Here is a 7,106-nt window from a genome sequence, read left to right as displayed (position 1 = left end):
TGGGTCCCTTCAGTCAGGAAGTGTATCAGATAGGACCTAGGAGGAAAGCTTTTTCTGCCATAGCCCCTGACCTGTGAAACATCATTCCCTACAAGGTGAGGCTCCCCCCAACTTGTTTTAGAAAGTCATTAAAACCTGAGTTGATCAACTATCTTGGGGAGACCATGATAGAATACACGTACAACCACAATTGAGCCTAAAATTTCTGTTGTTAAGTGAGACATTTGTTATTTTTCCCCCATTTTACAACTTTTCTTGCCTCAGTTGTTAAGTGCATCACTGCAGTTGATAAGTTAGTAGCCTGATTGTTAAGTGAATTTGGCCTCCCCACTAACTACTACTCTACTCCACTTTGCTACTCTAAAAGGTAAAGATTCCCCTCGCACATATGTGCTAGCCGTTCCTGACTCTAGGGGGCGATGCTCATCTCCGTTTCAAAGCCGAAGAGCCAGCACTGTCCATAGACGTCTCCGTGGTTATGTGGCCAGCATGACTAAACACCAAAAGCGTACGGAGCGCTGTTACCTTCCCACCAAAGATGGCCCCTATTTTTCTACTTGCATTTTTTACGTGCTTTCGAACTGCTAGGTTGGCAGAAACTGGGACATGTTATGGGAGCTTACCCTGTTACACGGCACTAGGGATTCGAACCACTGAACTGCCGACCTTTCGATCGACAAGCTCAGTGTCTTAGCCCGAGCCACCGCATCCCCCTTTGCTACTCAGGACATAAAAGGGGATCACATGACCCTGAGACACAGCAATGATCATAAATACGAACCAGTTACCAAATGTCTAAACTTTGATCACATGATCATGAGGATGCTGGTCATAAGTCACATTTTTCAATGCCGTTGTAACTTTGAATGGCCACTAAAAGTGTTGTAAGTTGAGGATTACCTGTCGAGCATGCTAGATGACAGTTAATAGAAAGCACTCTCTATGTTTTGCCACCATTTTGTTGTTATCTTTAAAAAACTTAATTCAAATTGTTTTAATGGGTTTCCTATATTTTTATTATGTATACGGACCAGAGTAACTGTATCAAATGGGTGACTATACAAATGTGATTAAATAAATGTTCTGGAAACTATTATACAAATCTGGATTTTTTATTAGCTGTGTGATAGTCTTGTAGTGACTGAAATACTTTTAAAAAGCAAAGATGTTCCAAAAAATGCCTCTCAAGAGCAATTGGCAGTTGGGTAGCGCACAAGTTCAATAAATTATTAAATTATTATTAAAAGACTGCATCACTAATACAGATTCAGATATGAATCTACCAGTAGTTATTCCAAGAGTACTTCAGATACATTTTTCATGGAGAAATGTATCTCAAACCCATGGTTAATGAGGTATCTGAGGAACAAAGTGAGGATCATAATTTTTGAAATGAAAATTATGACCCTGTAAAGATTTGAAAGCAGCTCATCCAAGCACCAATAATAGTTTATTGCCCACAGTAGTCAATTTACAATCAACTAGGGTAAGGATGGGCAACTTATTGATGGCTACACGTTTCAGCATCAAGGTGCAAGAACAGGAGTACAGAAAATGCAAAGTAGGTGGGGCATGATAACTTTTTAAAGTGAAGCTATTTAAAGAGTTTCAGGATTTTCTTGTTTTAAAATCCTTGTCTTTTTTTATACTGAGCGTTTATGATATCAAAATGTAGGAAATCATGCCATTAATTTCAGCAACTACAGTCAGAGTTGGCTCTGAAATTACCACACACAAATCATTATCATCATCATCTGGGGGAAGAGGTTCAAGGGCTATATGCAGACGGACAGATAGTATATTTAGATATTAAATGAATTATTCCATAATTTGTTAAATGTAGAAGAAAAATGTAGCAGCTTGTTTTGTTTAGAACACCTTGGTTTTCATAAATAAAGCTGATGTGCATTTTTAACTGGATGTACCACTCACAAGTTTACTGTACTATTTTTTTAAAAAAAAATTGCAAAAATTATCCATCTTCTGAAAAACCCTCCTGTTTTTCAAAACCTGACCTCAGAATCTGGGAAAATGAAGGAAAAATTATAACAAGAGAACAGGTTGGTATTCTAATAGTTGGCTATCGTGGGTTCAAATAGATCTTTATTTTTTAAAGAGTGCTTATTTTTAGCATTGATTTTTGTAGAGAGTATATTATCATGTACTAGAATACGCACTAGGAATTTTTGAGTTAGAGGAAACACAACAATCTTATATAATTGAGATGTGTGGGTATGTGTGTTGTACATATGAAAACAGTCAGTTGTATGTCTACTTACTTTAACATTCATCAACATGTTATTTATTTTCAACTAGATTTCATCAGAAAATGTATTTCATACAGAAGCTTCTCTGTTCAGGCAACATTATCGTACATATCAGACTCCATGGACAGTTCATTTAGTTCCTCAAAGTTAATTATAAATACCAAACAGACTATTTATATAAAATCCCCATGCATAATTAAAGGCTTATCTACAAAGTATTCTCATACATTAATGAAATACTAATAGTTTGGGTCACTGATTAAAAAGGTTCATGACTCTGTATTATTTTATGACTAATTAAAACAGGTTACGGGACTAGTGTTTTAATCATTCATTAAACAATGTGCTTGACTTCAGCATTTTTAAAAATATTTTAACTACGATAAGCTCACCAGCTATTTCATGTTTAATGAATGAATTATGGGAACCTTATTTAACTTTGTTATAATAAATATTTGGATTTCAAATTTATAGGCCATGAAATCCAAGATTATAGGCAGGTTTTATTTAATTTTCACTTGTCATTACTTAATGAGAATTATTTGTAATTAGTAGTATCACTAGACTTAACTACTCTTAGTTAAAATTTGAATTTACTGATTAATTCTTCTTTGGACTACTCAAATGATTAATATTTTTTCAACATAAACTTGCAGAGTTACTGGAAGTAAACTGACTGAACTCAGAATTTCTTGTAAAAAAAAAAGACTTAAGTTAAGAAATTGGATTCTCCAATTCTACATCTATTATTTGTTGTGTTCCTGAACTATCCTTGAAGAAGAGAGAAATATGTATGTTTTAGAGGAAATAGATAGAAGTTAATGCAATCAAAGATGCCTTTGGATTACTTCCAGTGTGCTCTTACAAAGAAATATAGAAATGTAATCATACATATGGCTGTCAATAATGCATACTGACTCATTTCAAAAAATATACTTTATGGAAGGCAGAGTCTGTTAAATCCAACTATTTTGTAGCTATATTACTAACATGAAAGTTTTATGCCAATTAGCACTGTATTTGAAATATATGTTATTCTGCTAGTAGTTTTCTGTAGATCCCACGTATTATGGTGTGTGTTTTGTGTGTGTTTTGTTTTGTTACATGGCTGTATTTATAGTGGCATGATTTCTAATATAAGCCCAAAATAAATCATGCTATGGCTTAAGTGCTATGTGCAAATATTATTTAGTTTAGGAAAGGAACAGGGAAGAAAGATACTCCTTAGATTCTACAAACTAGCCTGGTAAAATAATAGATAGATCAGTCAGACTCAGGGTCGATTTAAATCAAGTCAATTTAAATCACGATTTAAACCACTAATAAAAAGGCTTGATTTAAATCAACTCGATTTAAATCATAATTTTTAAAGAGCAACTGTCATCTCTGTCCTGCAGCAGCTGCTCCTCTGACCCGCTGTTGACTCACCGACAGTCCCAATACTGCAGAATATACAGCCTCATGCTACATAACTAAACTCCATTTCATGTTGAATAAACTAAATTATTAATGTATCTTAAATAGAAAACTATCTTTAGATAGATTTTTACTCCAGAAGCATTTTATTAAAATAAATTTGATAAAAAACAAAAAAAATCCATTTTTTAATTTAATTTTTTTTTTAAAAAAATCATCAATTTTTATCCACTCTGGTCAGACTGAATGCACTACAGCAAGGAGAGCTCTACTTTATGCTCTCTTCTCAGAATTAACACTTTCTAGAGATAATAACCCATGCTAGCCTTTTGTAGTAAACATAATAAAGCCAGTCTTTATTTGTCTAAAAGACAAATATTACATTGATCATAAGCTTCCATGAATTCTAATTTCCACTTTTTTTAATATTATGATACTGACATAAAACCCATGCCTGGATAAGGACAGAAGAAAAGTGAAACAAAAGGGCAAAAAGCATAATTTTCTACAGATAGCAACTATTTACAAAACATCTTTTCACTGGTGAACTAATTGATATATTACATTAAGGAGCTTTGGAACCCTTTGTTTCTGTTTAATCCATGGACAGAACTAAGTCACTGCATGAACTGTAGCTCACATATTTGGCAATGAAATTGCTTTTTGTAATTTTTTGGGACTTGAGAGTAGATTCTTCACGTCAATGATAGAAAGACTTGGAAATGTAAAGTGTTCATTATTTGTGTAAAGGTATTGACATTTTTTAATTCAGTGTCCATTTGGTATTTAAACCAGGCAGTTAATTCTATATAGAGTGCCATACAGGTTGCTGACATATCAAGATACAATTGAACAATAAATTGACTATTTGTGGGCACATAAAATTATAACATAGAATAGTGTTGCTAGTTTAAATATAAATCTGGGTGTGCTGCAAAGCTTGGTTCCTATGTTTCTATCATTCTGGCTTGTTCTACTATTGCTGATAACTTGCTATAGGCTAATTGGTTGAGTATATACAAGTACATACTACCAGCCACAGCCTACAAGAAGGAAATGCCATTATCCAAAATGAGCTGAAGATCATAAATTATACATTTGATTCATTTTACTTATAAACTATAGATAACATTGTTTTCTTCTTTGGTTTACTGTAATTTTTTCCTACACAAATCTTAACTATTGTTTTTTGTTTGCTGATTACTTAGCTGGGTATACATTCCGCTTGGAAAATATTCCCTTGACGTCCTTTAGCTGCAAGTCTATCATTCAGCAGCCATACAGAGTTACAATGGCCCTGAATGAGACTTATGACAATCCTCGTAGTTGTGACCATGTCAGCATCCCCAGTCACGTGACTGTGATTCAGGTGCTTGGCAACCGGCTCACAATTACAATGGGCACGGTATTCTGTGGTCATATGGTTGCCATTTGTGAACTTCACTGATGGCTTTTGACAAGCTGGTAGGAAGTTACAAATAGCAAACATATGGCACTGCACCTAACAACTTGATTCACTTAATGACGGTAACCATAACTGCTGCAACTGCTGTCATAAGTAGGTGTGCTTAGGTGACGCTGTGCTTTACAGGTGCATTGCTTGCGATATCACTGGTTCCAATCATTACCTGTGAATCTATTCTAATTGTGATAAATTTTGAGACTTCATGTTCAAGCTTATCAATGTCTATTTATTTATTTTATTAATTTATTACATTTCTATACCATCCATTTCACCTAAGTGAGTCTGGGCAGTTAACAGAATATAGTTTTTTTTAATGTAAATATGATATTTGGATGTATTTTACTTAAGATTAGCCCAATATTACATTTGCTGTATTTTACTGTTGATAACTTGAGAATCTAATCTAATTGAGATAGGTTTTGAGATTTTAGGCTTAGCATGGTATTTTACAGGTAAAAAACAGATTGTATAGTTTTTGAAAATGTAAAAGTATTTTACTTAAGTATAACACATATCAAAAACAGGCAAGTAATCTGCAGATTATGTTGGTTTCCATTTTATAGCATACAATATAAAGCAATGATCTAAACATAAACAGTTCTCCTATACTTCTGCCAATGTTTTTTTGAAAACAAAAAAGATAAATACTCCATCAAATACCTAAAGTACCTAAGCACAGTTTTTTTCTACACTGGTTGAAATGCCTTATGTTGTATTTAAATAATTTGCAATGCCTTATATTTGTGTTTTATGTATTATTTTAGAATTAGGCCTTTTTAAATACAACTGTAGAAGAGGAAGATAGAAAAGAATCCCTTTTTTATCAGGTATTTTATTTCTAATATATCACTTGAACATATCATTTCTAATTATTTTGGGGTATAAAATCATAACATTTAATCACATTATAAGATCTATTAAGTAGAGCTGCTACAAAGTTCAAAGCGGTGGAAGAGCTACAGATTCATAGAAAAATGGTGCTACCCTGAAATAAGCTAAACAACAAGGTTGAGATTAATTTGCGGCACTTTAGGATTGAGCTGTTAAATAAAAATGTTTTTCTTCCAGAGGCATTATGTGGAATAATCATCATTTGTCTACGACATTTTTGCCAGGAATAGGACCTGTCCTAAATCACCCTTGGCATCCACAGTCTCCCATTAAAAAGAGGAGAAACCCCTATTTTTTCCTAATAACTTTTCTTTTATCAGTTCATTTACTGATTGCTACACTGAGCTTTCTTCACTTTTCAAAAGTTGAGGATATTTTTTAAAAAAATAAATCTTATTTTATTTTATTTTACTTATTATAAACATGAACAGCCAAACACAGGTGGAAGCTTTCACAAGCGCTAATTAAAAGATATGGCTTTTGAAACACACCCATTAATGTGGGAAAGAACAGCTCTGAAATTAGTTTGTAAGACCCTTTTGTGTCCCACAAGCACTTTTAAGGTACTCATATTCTTCACTACCCTGTACAGCAAAGGATGAAGAATACTTCCAGGGTTCCTTCAGAAAAATGCCACTACCTCCCCCGCCCCCCGAGTCCTCCTATCCTCCCAGCTGACCCAGACAAGTAACCGTGGCACAGCTGGACAACTCTCGATCGCCCCCCCCCCCCCGCGGAAGAAAATTAGGCCCCGGGAGCTCCCAATCCCTTTCCCAGCGGCACAATCAGGGCGCTTCCGGGGACGGAACACCTGCATCCAAAGCAGGAGCCGCTCGATCGGCTCCAGCCTCCGTGGCCGGCGCATCCAGGGCTGTCCAGACCTCGATGCGCCCTTCTCTCACCCTCTCCGGGAGGCAGCCGCGAGTCCTTCCAGGCTGGTCGGTGCCAGCTCCCGAGCGGGCGGGTGGGGAAGGGGCGTTCCGCCTTGAGGGTCTGCCCGGCTGGAGCGGGGAGGGGAGCCAGCTGGAGGGCCGCTGGCAGCAAGCGGGCAGAGCCTCTTCGGGCTG

Source organism: Pituophis catenifer, unplaced genomic scaffold (assembly GCF_029215685.1).
Source record: "Pituophis catenifer annectens isolate HBS135680 unplaced genomic scaffold, rPitCat1.0.hap2 SCAF_8, whole genome shotgun sequence".
Classification (NCBI taxonomy): Eukaryota; Metazoa; Chordata; class Lepidosauria; order Squamata; family Colubridae; genus Pituophis; species Pituophis catenifer.
This window is presented reverse-complemented; position numbering follows the sequence as displayed.